This window comes from Stenella coeruleoalba (genome assembly GCF_951394435.1).
Source record: "Stenella coeruleoalba genome assembly, chromosome: 4".
Classification (NCBI taxonomy): Eukaryota; Metazoa; Chordata; class Mammalia; order Artiodactyla; family Delphinidae; genus Stenella; species Stenella coeruleoalba.
The window spans coordinates 120,208,243-120,230,862 of NC_137149.1; the positions used below are offsets into that span (position 1 = coordinate 120,208,243).

At 40.4% G+C, this 22,620-nt stretch overlaps 1 protein-coding gene across 6 annotated transcripts in view; it reads left to right on the plus strand.

Moving 5' to 3' along the window:
• SH3D19 (SH3 domain containing 19) overlaps positions 1–22,620 on the plus strand; it is a 180,801-nt gene that overhangs the window by 45,825 nt on the left and 112,356 nt on the right. The window lies entirely within an intron of this gene.

The window sequence follows — 22,620 nt, forward strand, 5'->3', positions numbered from 1 at the left end:
AGCCAGCCAGTTAGCTGACCAATACGTCCTGCTTTCTCACTTTCCCTTTTCTGCTTCAATCTCTACCTATTGTAACTGGTTCCTTGCCTCCCTAAGTCAGGGAATATTTATTGGATGTTTATTGTGTACAAGGAGCAGGACCTATAAAGGGGCATGAATCATGGGGGTGCCTGCCTCCCAGGAGCTGACAGTCTAGTCCGAGAGAGGCGGAGTAAGGAAGTAACCCTGGAGGTTTTGCCTTACGATTGGTACCCTGTTCATTACAAAAGGAGGGGCGGGTGGCTCTGAGACCAGAGGGCAGAGCGCTGGGTCCTGGTCCTGGTCCAGAGTGTTGAGCCTCTTTCCTGGCTCCGCCACAGACTGGTTTTGAGAACTTTTAAAGTTAGACAAGACACGGAACCTAAGTGCTGAGCAAGTGTTGCTGCTGTTTTTAAAAACATGGCAATGATGAGACAGCTATTGAGACTCTAACGTTCCATGCCTGTTGCTTGGCACAGGAGGGCATCATGGGTACATAAAATGAACGGGATTAGAAGGCCTGTGGGAGTAAGGGGGAGCTTATACTTGCAAATATCGAGAATGGGATTATTACAGTTACTGAAATCGAGAATTTATTTAACTTGAAGCTTTCAAGATCAAGGTGTGGGGAAAAAAAAGGTGAACTACATAACTCACATCATCTGATAATAGGAACCATATTCTTTAGTCAGGAGATAACTTTTTTCCCCTTGGCAATTAATTCAATGAGTTTGTTACAATAGTATAAAAAGCACATTTATAGGTGACTAAGAAACATTTCTTGCTTTTTACCTTATCTCTCACTGAATGGCGATGCCATCATTTTGAATCACGATTAAGTCATTTCTGTGAAGAACTAAACTAACTTAAAAGTATTGATATTTCTCGTTATGTAATTTGAAATAAAAGTAGAATTTAGAGAAGATGCCTCTTGCCGCTTTCAGATGCCTCTCTTGCCAGCTGTGCTTTGGTGGGGTCCACATTCTCTGGATACCTTTTGGACTGTCTTGACATTTTAGTGATGTTTTACTTCCTAAGGAAGCTGGCTCTTATTGCTGCCTCTGTGAGATCCCACCTCAGCTTTGCCTGGTTGTCGGCTGTAGGAAGGGCAGTTCCAGAGCCAAATGCAAGTACCAAAGACCTCGAGATACCAAGTCTCTTCTGTCCCTATTTAGAAGAGAATAGATAAGGTCTCAGAATAGAAAACAAAAATAATTATAGCCATGAGGCTAGAAGTTAGACACCCGTATTAAGATACTAATGTGTATAATTAGGGCTTCCCTGGTGGCGCAGTGGTTGAGAGTCCACCTGCCGATGTAGGGGACACGGGTTCGTGCCCTGGTCTGGGAGGATCCCATGTGCCACGGAGCGGCTGGGCCCGTGAGCCATGGCCGCTGAGCCTGCGCGTCCGGAGCCTGTGCTCCGCAACGGGAGAGGCCACAACAGTGAGAGGCCCGCGTACGGCAAAAAGAAAAAAAAAAAAAAAAAAGATACTAATGTGTATAATTAATAGTGTAGACAATTAAAAATTCTAGAGCAGGAAGGACTGTTTAAAATCTTTGTTATAATTCAAGTTTTTTTTTTTGGTTTACGAAAAGAATGAACTAGTGTCTACAAATGTTAAATTGATTCTAAACAGTTTAACGTGATCAGTTACAGAAGCTTGACAGTATTTTACATTCGCATAACATTTTCATCAACACATTGACTCCGTGAGAGAAGCATGTTTTCATTTCTATTTTATAATTGAGGAAACTGAGGTTCTTGGAGGTTAAATGACTTAACAAGTTGTATCATACTGTTCACTAGCAAAGCTGGGTGTTGCTTCTATTTCCTAGTCTAGTAATCAGATTTAAATCTAAGTCTTCTGATTTGTTGTCTAGAAATCTGCCTCCATGCTCTGGCAGCCTCCCAGGTCCAGGGTCAACACTCATTTATGTAGCAGTCATGTTCTCAGTGCCCATGCCAGGTGCTGTTCTAGAATAGTCAGGTGACAACATAGCAAAAGCCCTTCATCATGGAGCTTATATTCTAATTTTAGGTCATATCATGACAGGTTCTTTGGAGAAAAGTAAAACAGGCTAGGGATGCTGGGCTGGGCACCACTTTTAAATAGAGCCATCAGGGGAGGCATCGCTGAGGTGGTTTCTGAGCAGGAATTTGAGGAAAGAGAGGCAGTGAGCCAAAGGGTTATCTGGGATAAAGGGGTTGAAGCACGGAGCATAACTTACAAGATTCCTGAGCAGGGGTGTGTTTGGGATATTTGAGAAACACTGAAGCTAGAGCAGAGTGGGCCAGGGGCTCCAGTGATAGGAAATGAGGTCAGACAGGGAACAAGGCCAGACCACATGGGCCCTCATAGGCTACTGTGAGGCCTTTGGTTTCTGTTCTAAGTAGAAGGGCAACATTTTGACCTGACTTAAAGTTTTAAATGGATCCTATTGGCTACTGGATTGAGAATGGTCAGGGGTAGAAGCAGGGAGACCAGTCAGAAAACTATTGCAGTCATTTGGGCAGGAGGTGATGGTGGCTTTGGACCAGGGCCATTGAGACAGAAGTGGTTAAGAAGTGGCAGATCTGGTTGCATTTTAAAGGCAGAGCAAATGGGACCTGCTGATGGATTGGTTGTGGGTAGGAGTCAATAATGACGCCAAGGTTTTTGGCCTGAGCCCCCAGAAGTGTAGGCTATCCATTTACTGAGATGGGGTGCACAGTAGGGGGAGGTTGTTGTTGAGGGGTAGACAAGAAGTTCATTCATAGGCATGTTAAGTTTAAGATGTTTGATAGGGACTTCCCTGGTGGTCCAGTGGTTAAGAATCCGCCTTCCAATGCAGAGGACGTGGGTTCGATCCCTGGTCAGGGAACTAAGATCCCACATGCCGCAGAGCAACTAAGCCCGTGCGCCGCAACTACTGAGCCCACATGCCTCAAACTACACGTAGAGAGCCCATGTGCTGCAAACTACAGAGCCCATGCGCTCTGGAGCCCACCCGCCACAACTAGGGAGAAGCCCACACACCGCAAGGAAGAGCCTGCACGCTGCAACGAAAGGTCCCGCATGCCACAACGGAGATCCTGAGTGCCGCAACTAAGGCCCAACACAACCAAAAATAAATAAAATATTAAAAAAAAAAAAGATGCTTGATAGATATCCAACTGGAGATGTCCTCTAGGCAGTTGAATATACCATTCTGGAATGAGGAGATTCCACAAACTGAAGGGTTAGATTAGGGTGCTGTCAGCATGTCATAGTATTTAAAGCCAAGAGATGAGATAAGGTCACCTAGGGAGTGAACATAAATAAAACCCTCTGTGAGTTTTAAGGACTGATCACACCAAAGTTGGGATGAGATAAGCAGGAGGCAATGAGAGACTGAGAGGAAAGCAGAGAGGAAGGCAGAGAACTGACAGAAGTATTCTGGAAGCCAAGTATGTAGAGAAGGTGTTTCAAGAAGGAAGAAGTGATTGGCTGCCAAATGCTGCAAACCATGAAGAACCGACCGTTGGATCTGGTATCGTGAAATGGATTCAAGAGAAAGAGGAGAGTGATTGGAGACAGCAAATATAGGGAATTTTTAAGAGTAGGTTTGCTGTTAAAGGAAGTAGAGACACAGCTGTCAGAAGAACCTGGGTGGTGCAGAGTTTTTAGTTGTTTTGTTTTAAGATGAGGGAAATTACATCATTGTTTGTGTGCTGATGGAATTATCCAGGAAAGAGGGGGAAATTGATGATTCAGGAGAGAAAGTGAGAGAATTACTGAAGTGGTGTCCTTGACAGACAGGAGGGGACGGAGCCTAACTCACTAGTTGGGGGTGAGGATGCTTAGATTGGAGCACAGACTGGTCTTTCCTACAAGAGCACAAGCAAGCATGTGGGCACAGATGCCAGCTGGTGGGAGATGTGGTTGTAGAAGTCATCTGCTGATGGCTTTCATTTCCTCAGTGAACTAGGAAAGACATCGTCTGCGGAGGATGGGAAGGGAGGTATTGAGGGCTTAAGAAGGAGTGAACTGAGTGTGGGAGATGAATGGGCCAGAGAAATAGTAGTGTGACTGCTGAGCACAGAAAGTATCCTCTTGAATAGGAAGTGAAATTGGCATAGTTGTGTGTTCACAAGCAGTGTTCAGTAACATGGGTGGAGGCCTAGAGAGGGCAGAAGGTTGACTGTAACCGGGTTGAGGATTTCTGACGAGCGTGTGGTGAAGAGGGAGGGAGAAGGGAGTGACTATAATGATAAATCAGGAACTTCAGCTGCAAAGGAGGGAAGTAAGGAATGAGGGAGGTGGTGTGCAGAGAGTAGAGCAGGGTAAAAATCAGTGGATTATAAATCCTAATGGTGTTGAAAAATAGTGGAATTGGCATTTTTGCTATAGGGAGTGGAAGAGAGATAATTAATGTTCTGGGAAGGTGAGATGCTTAACATTGAGATCATGGAGAGGGTGCAGTTCTGGGTGATTCCGAGGCCAGGGAGGACCACAGAAGTAGCATCTGAGGCTGGGTGAAAAGATCAGTTAGTCCTAAAGGTGGATTATGCTGGAAAGGCAGTGAATGTTAGGCTTATCAGGAGCACGCGGAGATCCGTGGCTCTCCTTTCACTTTCCCTGAGTCCTTCAGAGTGAGGACCAAGATAGATTTCAACCCATGTTTATGGTTCCAAAGTCAGTGCTCTTTCAACTTCTCCAGGATTTTTATCATTGGAAGAAATTCTTGATGCTCAAAGAAGTTTTGCTAATCTTAGATCTAAATATCTCCTGACTGGATTATGCATGTTTGAACATGTAAAAATATTTTCATGTTAAATTAAGTTTAATCTTTTACTAAATGTTCCCTATTGTATGGGGAGAACTTTGAAGCAAAGATCAGAAATCAGATGACACAAATGCTTCCTAATTAAAGAAATTTCTACTTAATCCTAACTAAAAATATATTGGCTGGACTTTTGGTCAGCTGGGTTTGATTCTCAGCCCTGAATTCCTGAACATTATGGGTAAAACACTTTGTCCAGTTTAGAAATAGCCAGACTCTTATTAGGGGAAAAAAAGAAATTAAGAAAATGAAAATTATTTAAAACTATTTTATTGTTAGAGAACAAGGTTAACGTGCAATAAAGAAGAATGGCAATCTCTGATGTGTCAAAAGGCAGGGCGATCATATTTTAGTATTTGCCTGCTGCCCATGGGGCTATTAAGAATAAGTGTTTCTGGAAGTCTCAGTACTGAAGGTAGGAAAGTGAGAACAATCATCCTGCTTTTTTCCCATGAGTACCAGGTAGCTTTAATGAGCAATGAGAAAATTATTCCACTTGTGCACAGCACCACATTGTTGTCTCAAAAGTAAAGAACTTTTTAATATAATATAGTCACATTATATGCAATTCGACTCAAGATTTGACTCTTACTGTTTTATTTAATCCATATAAAATAGATGCATCTTTCCATAAACATTAAGGTTATACACTTGTACTATTAAATGGAGGGGCAGGAGATGGCAGCAGGGATTGACTCTAAATGGGCAGATGGGATCTTTTTAGGGTGATGGGAATGTTTGAAAATGATTGTGGTAATGAATGCAAAACTCTGTAAATTTACTAAAAATCATTGAATTGTACGCTTCAAACAGGTAAATTTTATGGCATGTAAATTATGCTTCAGTAAAGCTGTTAATTTTTTTTATTGAAACGGAAAGTATGTGACCCCGGAAGACAGAAAATCTGAAAGAAAATTTATTATTGATGAAATAAAGCTGTTAAAGAACTACCCTCCCTTCCCTCTCCTTCAGGTTTACAAGGCACATCTGTCACACCTTAACACATCATCCCAATATGATTTTTTTTTAACACCTTTATTGGGGTATAATTGCTTTACAGTGGTGTGTTAGTTTCTGCTTTATAACAAAGTGAATCAGTTATACATATACATATGTTCCCATATCTCTTCCCTCTTGCATCTCCCTCCCTCCCACCCTCCCTACCAATATGATTTTAAACTGTTTCAGAAGATAGAAAATGAAGGGAAATTTTCCATATTCCTTTTTATGAAGGGAAAATAACGTTGATATTGAAACAAGGAAAAGATATTTCTCCTAAAAGAAAAACAGATCAGTTTTGCTGTGAATATTGAAACAAAAATCGTTGGAAGAAAAATTATAAAATAGAATTCAGTATCACATTTGAAAAGTAACATACAAAACAGCAATGTATTATATGCTGAATAGTTTGGGCTCTGTAGCTGGACTGGCTTGGAATCCCAGTACCAGGACCTAGCTTCGTGACCTCAGCAAAGTAACGCAACTTCTTTCTTTTCTGATCGGTAAAGTGGGACCAGTAAATAAGAGAACTTGCTTCATAGGGTTCTTGTGAAGGCTGAATGAGTAAAGCACTTAAGTAAGTGCCTGACACTCAGTAAATGTTGAATATGATAATAACTGCCTAGCTTATAAAAGTATGAATGTGTCAGAATTTATTTTGTCATTCCTCTATTGTTGATCACTTGGATTTGCTATTATAAAGAACAGTGCAATAATTATCTTCATATGGAAACTTCCCTCACTTTTCTCTCCTGAAGATAGATCTTTAGGAGTAGCATTTTGGAGAAAAAGCCATAAACTTTTTTTAAAAAGTTATTGAAGTATAATTGATTTACAGTGTTGTGTTAATTTCTGCTGTATAGCAAAGTGAGGCAGTTACACATATATATTTAAGTTCTTTTTCATGATGGTTTGTCACAGGATATTGAATATAGTTCCCTGTGCTATACAGTAGGACCTTGTTGTTTATCTATTCTATATATTGATGTAATATATAGTTTGCACGTGCTCATCCCAAACTCCCAGTCCATCCCATCCCTCCCCCACTCCCTACCCCCTTGGCAACCACAAGTCTGTTCTCTATGTCTGTGAGTCTGTTTCTGTTTTGTAGATAAGTTCATTTGTGTCATATTTTAGATTCCACATATAAGTGATATCACATGGTATTTGTCTTTCTCTTTCTGACATATTGCACTTAGTATGATAATCTCTAGGTCTATCCACATTGCTGCAAATGGCATTATTTCATTTGTTTTTATGGAAAAGCCGTAATTTTTTAAAGGCCCATGTTGCTCTTCAGAAAGATCATACCCCTTCCTACCGATGGTGATAAGAGTGTTTATATTTGCATTACTCCTACCACTACTGAACATCATCATTGCAAAGAAAATCTGAGGTGATTGGATTAGCCCCAAATAGAATGTAATCATTTTATCTTCATTTATTGAGAGCATACAACGCAACCTTAACTCAAACATTGTCCCAAAACACCTGAAACCCTGAAAAATAGAAATGTTTTCAGTTCTCCTCTAGATGGATACCTGGAGTTGAGTTTTCATTTTCATATTCAAATTTTACATGCTGTTAGGATATTTGCCTTTTGTAGCTTTGCTTTAGCTACTTAATCTGATGGAGAAATTTTTCCTAAAAACATGAGTTAAAAAATAATCTACCAAAACAGTTGCCACCAGGGAAAACTGTTTATATTTTCAGCTTTATTTTAATTATTTATTTTGCCTCCAAGACAGTTCTAAAGTCATATATCTTTCCAGCCCTTCTCTGTATTGTTCCTTCTCCAGGTAACTTCATCCCAATCTTTCGAATGACTTTTTTTTTTGGCCATGCCTCACGCACGGCATGCAGGATCTTAGTTCCCTGACCAAGGATCAAACCCATGCCTCCTGCAGTGGAAACACGGAGTCTTAACCAGTGGACCACCAGGGAAGTCCCCCACTCTTTAAACTCTTTGGGAACTGAGAATGGTTCAGGTCTCAGAGAAAGACTCATAAGACTGCATTGGGCCAGTGTAAATCCATCCAATTAAATCTGAATTTAGATGACTTTTCAACTAGAGCACACCAGGAACTATTATGATCTTTCACAGGGAACAGGTATGTCTGTCCTAGGACTATCTAGCAGAGCCTTGGGTACAGTCATCACTAAAAGCCGGGAGGGTGAAAAGAACCCATCTCTGTACTGGATTTGTTCTCTTGCAGACTTGACACTTCAAAGGGAGGAGTCCCTTTTCCTGTAGTAGAACTTGCATCTGAAATCTTGCCATATAGCGAGGTCCCCTTAGTTTTTCCCTAGAAAACAAATTAACAGGGAACTGTGTCTTGTTGCACTATTTACTCGACTTGAACGAATTAATATTAATATATTAGTTTTAAGACTTAAAGTCAGAAAGTTCAGCAGTGATAAAATTCCTTAGAAGTTTATTCTTGTATATATTTGAATTCTATCTAATAGAGATTGCTCCTGTTCACCTGTCGTGTTTTCTATGGCTGTGTTTTAGACACAGCCATACCCATTGACACGTGGTGAACATTTCAATCCAATATTGGAAACATGGTCTCTGTACAGATTAATTATCTTAAATTGGATGGCACAACTAAGAGACTACCACGGTTCTGATGTGAGCTAATGTCTCAGGCTCTTCCAGAATGTATGTTTCACTTGACATATGTATCTTATGGTCTCTGACTATAACATGGCATAGTTAGACCTTTTAAAAATAAACCTTGGATTTATATTTAAATCTTAGCTTTAATCTCCTTTTTTGTAGTTGTTATTTCCTTTTAATTTTTTAATTGAAGTACAGTTGACATACAATATCATATTAGTTTCAGGTATACAGCATAGTGATTCAACATTTATATACATTATGAATTGGTCACTGTAAGTCTAGTAAGCATCTGTCACCATATAAAATTACCATAATATTATTGACTCTATTTTCTGTGCTGTACATTACATCCCTGTGACTTAATTATTTTATAACTGGAAGTTTGTACCTCTTAATCCCCTTGGCCTATTTCATGCCCCCCAACCCCTTATTGCTTTTTTTTTTTAAGGTAATTCTGAGAAAAAGTCATTTCTGTTATCCTCAGATGTAGAAAGAAGCAATTTAGAATCAAGTATTAGCATCCTCCTTTCTTAACCTAGTTGCAGATTCTGTTTTCCTTATGTTAACTGGATGTTGAGCTTTCCCCCATGCCCTATTAAGGTTTGCTTTTTTTAAAAAAAAGATCTTTATTGGAGTATAATTGCTTCACAATACCGTGTTAGTTTCTGTTGCACAACAAAGCGAATCAGCCATATGTATACACATGTCCCCGTATCCCCTCCCTCTTGAGCCTCCCTCCCATCCTCCCTATCTCACCCCCTAGATCATCACAGAGCACCGAGCTGATCTCCCTGTGCTATGCTGCTGCTTCCCGCCAGCCAACTCTTTTACATTCGGTAGTGCATATGTGTTGATGCTACTCTCACTTCGCCCCAGCCTCTCCCTCCCACCCCATGTCATCAAGTCCATTCTCTATGCCTACCTCTTTATTCCTGCCCTGCAACTAGGTTCATCAGTACCTTTTTTTTTAGATTCCATATATATGCATTAGCATACGGTATTTGTTTTTCTCTTTCTGACTTACTTCACTCTGTATGACAGACTCTGGGTCCATCCACCTCACTACAAATAACTCAATTTCATTTCTTTTTATGGCTGAGTAATATTCCATTGTATATATGTGCCACATCTTCTTTATCCATTCATCTGTTGATGGACACTTAGGTTGCTTCCATGTCCTGGCTATTGTAAATAGTGCTGCAATGAACATCGTGGTGCATGTCTTTTTTTGAATTATGGTTTTCTCATGGTATATGCCCAGTAGTGGGATTGCTGGGTCATATGGTAGTTCTATTTTTAGTTTTTTAAAGAACCTCCATACTGTTCTCCATAGTGGTTGTATCAATTTACATTCACACCAGCAGTGTAGGAGTGTTCCCTTTTCACCACACCCTTTCCAGCATTTATTGTTTCTAGCTTTTTTAATAGCCATTCTGACCAGTGTGAGGTGATACCTCAATGTAGTTTTGATTTGCATTTCTCTAATAATTAGTGATGTTGAGCATCTTTTCATGTGCCTCTCGGCCATCTGTATGTCTTCTTTGGAGAAATGTCTATTTAGATCTTCTGCCCATTTTTTAACTGGATTGTTTGTTTTTTGATATTGAGCTGCATGAGCAGCTTATAAATTTTGGAGATTAATCCTTTGTCAGTTGCTTCATTTGCAAATATTTTCTCCCATTCTGAGGGTTGTCTTTTCGTCTTGTTTATGGTTTCCTTTGCTGTGCAAAAGCTTTGAAGTTTCATTAGGTCCCATTTGTTTATTTTTGATTTTATTTCCATTTCTCTAGGAGGTGGGTCAAAAAGGATCTTGCTGTGATTTATGTCATAGAGTGTTCTGCCTATGTTTTCCTCCAAGAGCTTTATAGTGTCTGACCTTACATTTAGGTCTTTAATCCATTTTGAGTTTATTTTTGTGTATGGTGTTAGGGAATGTTCTAATTTCATTCTATTACATGTGGCTTTCCAGTTTTCCCAGCACCACTTATTGAAGAAGCTGTCTTTTCTCCATTGTCTGTTCTTGCCTCCTTTGTCATAAATTAGGTGCCCATATATGCGTGGGTTTATCTCTGGGCATTCTATCCTGTACCGTTGATCTATATTTCTCTTTTTGTGCCAGTATCATACTGTCTTGATTACTGTAGCTTGGTGGTATAGTTTGAAGTCAGGGAACCTGATTCCTCCAGCTCCATTTTTCTTTCTCAAGATGGCTTTGGCTATTCGGGGTCTTTTGTGCTTCCATACGAATTGTAAGATTTTTTGTTCTAATTCTGTGAAGAATGCCATTGGTAGTTTGATAGGGATTGCATTGAATCTGTAGATTGCTTTGATAGTATAGTCATTTTCACAATATTGATTCTTCCAGTCCAAGAACGTGGTATATTTCTCCATCTGTTTATGTCATCTTTAATTTCTTTCATCAGTGGTTTATAGTTTTCTGAGTACAAGTCTTTCGCCTCCTTAGGCAGGTTTATTCCTAGATATTTTATTCTTTTTGTTGCAGTGGTAAATGGGAGTGTTTCCTTAATTTCTCTTTCTGATTTTTCATTGTTGGTGTATAGGAATGCCAGAGATTTCTGTGCATTCATTTTGTATCCTGCAACCTTACTAAATTCCTTTGTTAGTTCTAGTAGTTTTCTGGTGGCATCTTTAGGCTTTTCTATGTATAGTATCATGTCATCGGCAAATAGTGACAGTTTTACCTCTGCTTTTCCAATTTGTTTTCCTTTTATTTCGTTTTCTTCTCTGATTGCTGTGGCTAGGACTTCCAAAACTATGTTGAATAAGAGTGGTGAGAGTGGACATCCTTGTCTTGTTCCTGATCCTTGTAGAAATGCTTTCAGTTTTTCCCCATCGAGTATGATGCTTGCTGTGGGTTTGTCATATATGGCCTTTATTATGTTGAGGTAGGTTCCCTCTGTGCCCATTTTCTAGAGATTTTTTTATCATAAATGGATGTTGAACTTTGTGAAAAGCTCTTTCTGCATCTATTGAGATGATCATATGATTTTTATTCCTTAATTTGTTAATGTGGTATATCACATTCATTTATTTGTGTATATTGAAGAATCCTTGCATCCCTGGGATAAATCCCACCTTGATCATGGTGTATGATCCTTTTAATGTGCTGTTGGATTCTGTTTGCTAGTATTTTGTTGAGGATGTTTGCATCGATGTTCTTCAGTGATATTGGCCTGTAGTTTTCTTTTTCTGTGACATCTTTGCCTGATTTTGGTATCAGGGTGATGGTGGCTGCATAGAGTGAGTTTCTGCTGAAAGATCATCTGTTAACCTTATGGGGATTCGCTTGTATGTCATTTGTTGTTTTTCCCTTGCTGCTTTTAATAGTTTTGCTGTGTATTTAATTTTTGATAGTTTGATTAATTTGTGTCTTGGTGTGTTTTTACTAGAGTTTATCCTGTATGGGACTCTCTGTGCTTCCTGGACTTGGGTGACTGTTTCCTTTCCCATGTTAGGGAAGTTTTCCACTATAACCTCTTCAAATATTTTCTCAGGCCCTTTCTTTTTCTCTTCCTCTGGGACCCCTATAATTCGAGTGTTGCTGCATTTAGTGTTGTCCCAGAGGTCTCTGAGATTGTCTTCAATTCTTTTCACTCTTTTTTCTTTATTCTGTTCCATGGCAGTGATTTCCACCATTCTGTCTTCCAGGTCACTTACCCGTTCTTCTGCCCCAGTTATTCTGCTATTGATTCCTTCTAGTATATCTTTCATTTCAGTTATTGTGTTGTTCATCCCTATTTTTTTGTTCTTTAGTTCTTCTAGGTCTTGTATTTTCTCATTCCGTGCTTCCATTGTTTCCGAGATTCTGGATCATCTTTACTCTTATTACTCTGAATTCTTTTTCAGGTAGATTGCCTGTTTCCTCTTCATTTATTTGGTCTTGTAAGTTTTTACCTTGTTCCTTCACCTGTGACATATTTTTCTGCCATTCCAATTTTTTTTTTTTTTAATATGTGGGATTGTGTTCCTATTTTAGTGGTTGTTTGGCCTGAGGCTTCCAACACTGGAGTTTGTAAGCTGTTGGGTAGAGCTGGGTCTTGGTGCTGAGATGAGGAACTCTGTGAGACCTCATTCTGATGAATATTCCCTGGCGTCTGAGGTTCTGTGTTGGCCCAGTGGTTTGGACTTGGAGCTCCCACCGCAGGAGCTTCCGCCCGACCCCGGGCTCACAAATCAAGATCCCACAAGCCACGTGGGGTGGCAAAAAAAAAAAGAGAAAACAATAACAAAGTAAAAGATAAAATTAGACTAGGAAACTAACAGATGTGTTAGAAAGAATCTAAAAATAAAAATATGATGAATCAACAACTGGAAAGTACCACAGTAGTAGAAAAGATGAATCAACAACTGGAAGGTACCACAGTAGTAAAGAAAAAGGAGGGAAAAGGAAAGAAAAAAAGGTGGTGGGGGGGGAAGGCGGTGGCTGTGGAGAGCAGGGCCTAATCAAGGGTAAGGTTGGTCGATGGGCGGGGCCAGTGCTTAGGACCCACAGGGCTGGAAAAGGCCCGGGGGCTGTGGGGGGTGGGGCTTAGGCTCAAGGAAGAGAAGGGGCCCAGGCATGCCCCCACCCCTGGTCTCAGAGGGCAAGGGACCTCACCTGGGAGCCTAGCAGGCTTCCTGGGCTCGAGTGGCCAGGGCAAACGCCCTCCTTTCCTCTCGTGCTCCTCTGGTCTGGGGTCTGGGAGGGCCCCTCCCCCCTGCCTCTCCTGATCTCTCTGGCCTCAGGGGCACCGATCCTGTCTGGCCTCCACTGCCCCTCCCTGCCTCAGTCCCCCTACGTCCTACCAGTTCATTCTGGGGTTCCTCCCATCTCCTTGAGGGTCAGAGTCCCCCACCAGCGGCCAGCAGGTGCCCAAGTTGTGGGGAGATGCTAACTCCGCGCTTTCGCACCCGGCCGTCTTGACTCCTCCCCCTATTAAAGTTTTGAATGATGTCTCTAAAATCTACAGGTGTAGTTCCCCACAGTCATGTATTAGGGTGTCTTTGAGCTCAAGAAAATCCTTAAGCATTCTTTTTTCCAAGATGTGAAAAGATTCTGTGGCTTCACAGTAAGATGTCCATGTCTTGTTTACTATAGACTTTTAAAGGTCAAATCAGCTTTCGTTTCCTTATTATTAAATTCAGGTGCCAGTAGCTATTTCACTAACCCACAGAAATCACTTAGCTTCCCTACCAATCAGCGCCTGCTAATACTTTGAAGAAACATATGTTAACACCTTGGAAGTTAAATTCCACAATGAGTCTTGAAAATCCATTGAGTTTTTCACTTTTTGAAGAGGATGTGTTTGGAGATATATTCCCTGTTCACTTCTTGTTCTTGCAAGGATTCGAAAATTTCTCTGTTTATGGTTTGTCTCCTTTTTAGCAGTGATTCTCAAACCACATTACCAGGTCTTCCCTTCGCTTATATCAAAGAATGACAGTTTTCCTCAATACTCAGGAAAGGAGTAATAAATCAAGAGTTTTTGAATATTCAGTTTTTTTCCAACAGTTGTGATGCATTGACTTAGGAAATAGCTTTGGGAACACATGGTATAGATCTAATATCTTATGCTTTGTTTTGGTCTTTCAAAATAATCACAGTATTGGCTGCCATTTGTTAATCTGTTTGTCCATTTATGACTTAATTTCTGCCAGTAGGCAACATGGTATGAATGCCTAAAACAGTTAAGAACTTCATGTTGTCAGTTGTCCTTACCAGAGATGGAAGTCACTTAACTTACCCCTTAATACAGTTTGATTCCCGCATGTTAATGGTATTTATGGAGAGAAACAGAAAGCAAGAGACATTTCTTTTTCCCCATTATAGTGTAAGGACTTACATTTTTATTTGCTATTTATTGTATTTTTATTTGATCTCAGCAGAGTACTCTCAACTTACATATTAAGTGATTTTTTGCGGCTTTATTTGCCTTTAGTTGATTAACATCGTAAAGTTTGAGGAGAGGGAACCAGTGAGAGGTCTTTCCTCTAAACAATGCTGTTTGTTTCTGGGAAAAAGGAAGAAAAGTTTGGAGATATTCTGTTCTCTCTAAATCCTTTTACAATGTGTCTAATAGTCAGAATTATTCCTGTGGAATTATCAGTGTGTCTTTCACGTGGAGTTATTATTGGAAATTTCTTCTGCTTATTCTTTTTTCCCTCTTGATTTCTCCAGCTTAATTAGCTGTACTACTATCAGTGCCAAATCTATGTCTGGGGGAGACTTCCTTACAGCTTTTTATTGAAAGATCGTTTTTCATTTTTATTTCCCATGTATCATATTTAGAGATTAAGAACCTTCTAGCCCTAGTTAAATACAAACCCCTTTATTATTGAAGCTGTCATACCAGAGGCTTTATGTCTTAGAATATTGTCGTTAATTTCCCAATCAACTGTCACCCAAGGGTATAAAGAACAGCTTAAAGTCACATAAAACCTATACTTCTAAATACATCTTTCCTTTTCTGTTTCATTGCAGTTTTTTTCTTTTTACAAGCAAAATTTTGACTTATTAATAGAAATGTGATGTTTTTACTTTCTTTTACTATTTATTTTAAAAGATAGATCAGGAAAGCCTACGCGTAGTAACGAAGACCCAACACAGCCAAAAATAAATAAAGTAAAAAATAATTTATTTTTAAAAAAAGATCAGGAATGACTGTTGTGAAAAGCCATCTTGAGCATGAGATTGGAGTCAGATCAAGCTGAGTTCCAGTCCCAGTTCTGCCCTTTGCTGGTCTTGTGATCCTGGGCAAGTTAGTTACCCTCTGGGAACTTCAGTTTCCACATTTTCAAATGAGAATAATTGCAGGGCTGTGAGGGTTAGGGTTGATGCCCATGGCACATGAAATGGAAGTCTGTAAGTGCAGCTCAGATTATTACCAATTCTCTCCAGTTGGACCAGGTCAATGTGTGAACTTCACAAATATTAAAGAACCAGAAGTCCACTTCTACAGTATTTTAAATTGGAAATCTGAACTTTTAAAATTTGAATATTCAGAGTTCCAATTCATGTAGTCCTAATCTTCCATAAATATTAAAATAAAAACCTCAGCCATTCACTCATTTAATCTGGACTGTTATTTTGAGCAACTTTTTTTGGTAAAAGCTTCATTAAATATAATTCACATATCATATAATTCACCTATTTAAAGTATACAATGCAGTAGTTTTTAGTAGGTTCACAGAGCTGTGCACCCATCACCATAATCAGTGTTGGAGCATTTCATCACCCCAAGAAAAAACCCTGAACCCTTTCACCCTCACCCCTCATCCTTCCCAGCCCTAGGAAACCACGAATTGACTTTCTATCTGTCTTTCTATAGATTGCCTATTCTGAACATTCCACATGAAATGGAATCATTGAATATGTGATCTCTTTGTGACTAGCTTCTTTTCCTTAACCTAATGTTATCAAGGTTCATCCATGTGTAGCATATATCAGTACTTCATTCCTTTTTATTGCTGAATAATATTACATTGTATGACTATATCATATTTTACTTATCCATTCACCAGTTGATGGATTTGGGGATTGTTTCCACTTTTTGACTATTATGAATAATGGTGTTATAAAAATTTGTGAACAAGTTTTTGTGTGGACTTATGTTTTCATTTCTCTTGGGTATACATCTAGGAGTGGAATTTCTGGGTCATATGGTAACTTTGGGCTGTTTTCAAAGAGGCTGCCACATTTTACATTCACACCAGCAGTGCGTGAGGGTTCCATTTTCTCCACATCCTTTTTCACACTTATTACTGTCTGCCTTTTCAATTATAGCCATCCTAGTGGGTATCAAGTGATATTTTCTTGTGGATTCTTAGCCAATTCTTAAAGTTAAATATATGAAAATCATATGACTCATGCTTTGGTACAGTAATATCTGATCAATGCTGAGAGTGATGGAGAAGTTAAGCCTCATATTGCAGAATCTTCCCTTATTGAATACCTAGTGAACAGAACTTCCCTAGACTTTTTCTCTTCCCATAATCTCTATTTTGTTTTCTCCTGGTTTGCAGTTTTCTGTTTCCAGCAGTTCTCCTGGGCCTATGAGCTCTCCTCCAGCAACCCCTCTCTATAGATATTACAGCAGAGCGAACAGAGCCATAACAGCCTTTTCTTTTTGCCTTTCCTTTGTCCATCCTTCTTGAGAGATTTTCTCCTGACAGAATTTTACAGCATGTTCCTAAAATAAATCTCCTTCTGGATGTTTATGTACTAAGTCCTCAGGATAGATTATTTCTTGTTCATAACTTTTCATCTGTCACTTCTTGAGCACTTTGTCCCTTCTAGCCTCTCTGTTTTCTTCTCCTGAAATGCTAATTTTAGAAATGATGTGCACCTCCTAAATCTAGTCTCCATTGCTGTTAATTTTTATCTTCATCTCTTTGTGTTTTTAAAAATTCTGTCAACGTATTTTTCAGATTTCAAATTCAGCTTTCAGCTGTGTCTATTCTGGTTTTTAACCTGTTTAATCTTTCATATTCACAATCATATTTAATTCTTATTTTCTGGTTGCTCCTTTTTCATGGCAGAATCTTCTTCTTTAATAGATGTAACATGCTTGTTCATGTATGAGGATGCCAATTAGAATATCTTAAATGTTCCCTTTTATTCCGTAAATTTTCTTTCTTTATGATCCAGAGATGATCGTACATTTTGGTCTTTCTATTTTTATATCATTGATTTTCCGTAGATGTTTGCTTATCATTGGTTGTAAGTACATGTTTATGAATAAAAGACTAAATTGACTGGTATAGGTAGTGGGTTTGTTTCTCCAGAAATGCTTTCTTCTGGATGATATAACTGCCTGTGTCAACAGGTATAGTAATGGGTGTACCAGTAATAGGTGGGCTTTCCTGTAGGGGAGGAGGAAGGCGAGCTCAGGACCCCCCCAAATTGCCAAAATAAGGAAGAGGTTAGATGTATCTGGAGATGGAGTAGTTGACTGTGTTTTACCTCTAGGACATGTCTTTCTGCTCCATCTCTCAATTTCTGGGACTGAAGTTACCGTAAATCATAAATTACCTTAAACTCTAGTCTTTTTCCCTCGCAAGCCCCAGGTCCGCCACAGGGAATCTTCCCAGGCAGATCACCAACTTTGTGTGGACAGTAGTTTTCTGCCTTTAGCTCAAAAGGGAAGCCTTGACTGCCTACTAAGGTGTAATTGGTTGTGGAGTGGTCTGGGCACTGCTGAGTAGCTGGATCTGGTAACCTGAATGCAGCTCTTTAATTAACTGTCTTTTTGGTTGCTTCAGGGCCTACTTTTTGTTCTTTGATGCAGAAGGAGCTCCCTAGGGAGAATTCCTGTTTAACCTCTGATGTCTTGGACTCTGGTTTCTCAGGATCTCTGATCCCCTGATGACTCTCATTCTTGGTTTGTTTGTTCGTTTGTTATGGTTCCACTCAGTTTTTTAAGTTCTATTTTATTGTCATTTCACATTTAGAGGGAGGGGAGGTGGATGTAACTACTTGTTCAGCCATCTTGAATGAGTCAAGTAAACATGTCCATGTGATTTTTCACTTAGAAGCCTCAAACTTAATATATCCTAACCCTAAAATCTCCCTGCCTGTTCTCTCATCTTGCTTTTCTGCTAACCTCAGTTACTGGTAGCAGATGCCCCGTACCATGTCATTACTGCTGCTTCCTCCTGCAAAACCGTACCATCCATTCCTAATCCTGTCGTATCCCCTCAACCTTCCCACTTTCATTTCTTCTTACTCACTCCTTATGTCTGCTTTTAATCCTGGTTTATACTGTTGTTAGTGGTCTCTCTGCTTCCATTCCGCACCCCTCTACCAAGTCCATCCCACCAGGTTACCTTTCCTCCATTGCCTACAGAAAAGTACAGATGCTGAGGCACGACATTGATGAATTGCTCCAAGTGATCCTGGATTAATTTTGTAATATTATCTCCCAGTATATTTTCCTCACACCTTGAGGTCTACCTACAACTGGATTACTCAACACTTTCCCTCAGTTCTTCGCACTGTCACACTTTTGTACGTATGATTCTCCTAAACTTAGATGCACTTCATCCCTTTTTACTTCTCAAATTTTGCCAACCTGAAGTGATGCTCAGGGAATTCCCTGGCGGTCCAGTGGTTAGGACTCAGCACTTTCACTGCCATGGGCCCAGATTCAATCCCTAGTCAGGGAACTGAGATTCCACAAGCCGCGAGGGACAGCCACATAAATGAATGAATGAATGAATGAATAAAATAAATACTGTTTTAAAAAAATAAAGTGTTGCTCAAATCAAATGCTGTCTACTCTGGGAAGCCTTTGGAGATTTCTTAGTCACAACTAAACCTCTTATAATTCTGTATTTTGGTAGCTCTTGGGCATTCATTTATTTTGATATTCACCATTTGATTATTCACTAGCAACTCTGTAAGTCCAAGTAATTTGCATGTCAGCTGATGCAGGAATTTTTTTATTCCTGCTGCAAAGTAAGTACAGCTGTGCAAGTGATTGATAAAACTAGTGAAAGATGAAAATGCAGTTGACTCATGCTACAAAGATATACACAGGAAATACATGGATTTTGATGAAATTGTTATTTGAGAGAGGTCTGGGAATTTGTGCAAATATTTTTGTTGAAGACTTGGCAGATTCTCACAATTCTTGTTGATATGTCAATCAAGAATGTTAAGGTTCTTGGGCTTCCCTGGTGGCGCAGTGGTTGAGAGTCCGCCTGCCAATGCAGGGGACACGGGTTTGTGACCCGGTCCGGGAAGATCCCACATGCCGTGGAGCGGCTGGGCCCGTGAGCCATGGCCGCTGAGCCTGCGCGTGCGGAGCCTGTGCTCCGCAACGGGAGAGGCCACAGCAGTGAGAGGCCCGCGTACCAAAAACAGAAAAAAAAAAAAAAAAAAAAAAAGAATGTTAAGGGTCTTATGTACTTTTTGTATTCGCATTATGCTTTAGAAATTGTTTGTTCTTACAGTCCTCAACATGGATTGTGAGCTTGTCGAAAGCAGATTTTGTTGTGTTCCAGCTGTATTCCTTAATCTCTTATCCTCCTAATCTCTTATCCTCCAAGACAGTCAGCATGATCTTCGTTTCTTTTTTCTCTGGCCCCAGAGCTGAGTAGATCAGAGGGCTCTCTACCTGAGCAAACTGAGCCAGAAAGTGGCTGAGATCATCTCACTCACCTGCATCTGCTGGTGTTTCATGTACGGCTCTGTGAGGAGCAAGCACACGACACCTTACTTTGGTTTCTGACAACGTTGAATAGGTCCTGTATTTCATCCCTATATTGCTGCATTTGTCCCCTGATCAAATGATCACTCTGTTTTTCAGACCTAATTTTTAACTGCCTGTGGTGCATGGGTTAATCCATGAATGATGTAAACAAACATATTTCACCACGTGCCCATGAGTCTGGGTGTGTAGTAGTGTGGTGATGACAGGCAAACCCAAGATATCTGAAAGTCTGGTGTGCATAAATGACACACCAGCTGCCCCAGAGCCAATTTCTGGTCACGTGGCTAATATATCTTATAGTTCTTCCTCCTCATCCCCCAATGTTTGTGTGTCTTAGCTGTCATTAAGAGTGGACTTCGCATTGCAATAAAAAAAGATAGCTAGTTGTATTTGAAAAGAAAATCAGCAACATCCAGATTGGTTTCCTATAAAAATATAATAATTCTCTGAGGTCACTTTATTCTTTTTTAAAAATTTCACTCCGAGGGTACAAGAATTAACAACAAACAGTATTCCAACAGAATTCAAGCTTGTCTCACAATCTGTTAATTTTTAAATGAATTGTCCCGCCCATCATGTACCTGTGTCTGTACTCTGTTGAGCCCATAAATTTCATGTTAGTAGCATAAGATTATTGAGAGCACGAGGTAGTGAATTGAAACTGTTTGCCCAGACATCTTGTTATAAGACGCCCAAGTCAAAATCTTCTGTATTCTTAGGAATTTATAAGAGGGCGTTTGTATGTTTTGTGGAGCTGAAGAAAACCTCAGAAACAGTTGGAAGGAATTTGAGGCCCTGGATTCAGTCTCTACACAAACAATACACCATCTGATGCTGAAATATAAGTGTGGCTTCTGGTGAACAGCATTTCTGCACATTTACCCTGTAGTTCATCAAACGAGTGGGACTGCCAGCCTTCTGATGTAGTGGGAAGAGCAGGGACTTTGGGATTCTTCAGATCCAGATTGAAAATTCATACTCCCTTTAATTTAACTGGCTTCTCTGAGACTCTGTTTTCTCATCAGTAAAATGGAAAAGACTTGCATCATGGGACTTCTGTGAAGATTAAATGCGAATGTATTAAGAATGCTTCTAACATAGTAAACGCTGGGTGAATAACAGCTGTCATTGGTGGTGGAGTTGGCCTACTGGTAGCCAGTTCTCGAATTGACCTCAACTGTTTTTTGTGACTAGGCACCCACAGAAGTGAATCCCTCGTGCAGCTTCCTGTGCTTCTTTGTGATCATTGCATTGCCTCCCTGCCCTCACTTAAACAGTGCATTTTTTCATGACATGAATATGTTTTTACTAATTCTGCAACTCTGAAGTAGCACTTCAAAATGCTTTCATTCCAAATCAAAATTATTTGAAGCCTTCCCATGGTAATGCACAAAATCTCTTCTCTAGGAATTAATAACAGCCGCCTCTTCCAAAAAAACAACAACAACACAAAGGCTGTCCACTTTGCAGAGGTGTTGGAGAGGTTTCATACCAGTATATTCAATGACAGATACTTAGGTTTCCCTACTGTGTGTAAGGGGCTCTGCCAGGCATTACAGGGAACGTAAGGCCCTGTCTTAGAGGAGCTGATAGTGGTGGAAGCGTGAAGACATAAAGAAAATTATAACGTGAGTCAAAATGTGATAAGTGCCAACAGCTGCGGGGCACTGTGTGTGTTGGCGGGGGTGGGAGGCCTCGGGGGGTTGGAGGGAAAGCATTATTTCTGCCCATGGGAAACAAACAAGCTTCAAAGCAGAGATGGAAGATGCCTCTCGGGCCTCCTCTCACCCCGAGTTCCTTTGAAGAGTCATAACTGAGCCACACAGCTAAAGAGCAGGAGGCCACTGGGCATGCTCCTTGTCTGTGTTCCAGTAGCCTTTGAAGGTGCCTGCGTGGATGGTAGTTTGTTAACGGAGTGGAGAGGAGGGAGCTCGGCGGGCCCGAACTTGCAAGAAGCCGTGTGTTGTTGTACAGAGAATACATTCTCTACCCGTCAGTAAGGTAACGTGGCCAGGCTTGGATGTGACCTTACCTTTTCTTGAGTAAAAGAATAAAAATGTTTTTCATCATTCTAGATTAGAGGCCAAGACTGCCCCACTGTGGATAAAAATAAGACTCAGATCAGAAAACTCCTCAACCATGTGGGAAAGGTTTGCACGTCAGAGTGAAGTGTGTGGTGTTTGGAATAATGTGATCTTCCCTTTGTTTCCTGCTTGCCCAGATAAGGGAGTCTCTTGATTCCAGTGGTTTCTGATATTTGCTCACTTTGCAGAGTCAGTTCTACCAAGGTAAAACCTTGTTGCGACATCTGTAAATTCATCCTGAGTTAAAGGGAAAGGAGCAGTAAGAATGGACCTTTAGGGCTTCCCTGGTGGCGCAGTGGTTGAGAGTCCGCCTGCCGATGCAGGGGACACGGGTTTGTGCCCTGGTCTGGGTCCACATGCCGCGGAGCGGCCGGGCACGTGAGCCATGGCCGCTGAGCCTGCGCGTCCGTGGCCTGTGCTCTGCAACGGGAGAGGCCACAACAGTGAGAGGCCCGCATACCGCAAAAAAAAAAAAAAAAAAAAGAATGGACCTTTAAGGGGGAAAAGAATCATCTTTATTTTTACCCTAACAGCTGAAAAGGCAGCCTGTGGTGAGAGATGTTACCTATCCTTTGACATCTGAAATAACACATTTTAATCTTTGTTTTCTGGGTTCTTATAGAAGAAATCCATAGAATCCTAAAATATAGAGGCAGATTTCAGTAATTTCGTAAACAGATAAAATATCTATATTTAGTCTATTTAGTTTCTGTCCTTATATCACTCATTCATCCTTGAGTCTCAGAAAATGACTGTGAGGGCTTAACACCTTCAGGATGAACTCGGATTGGGAAAAGACTTCAAGGGGTGGGAGGGGTGGTGATCCTTGGTTGGCACCGTTTTTCATCCTGAAGGAACTACCTGTGTCTGCCTTT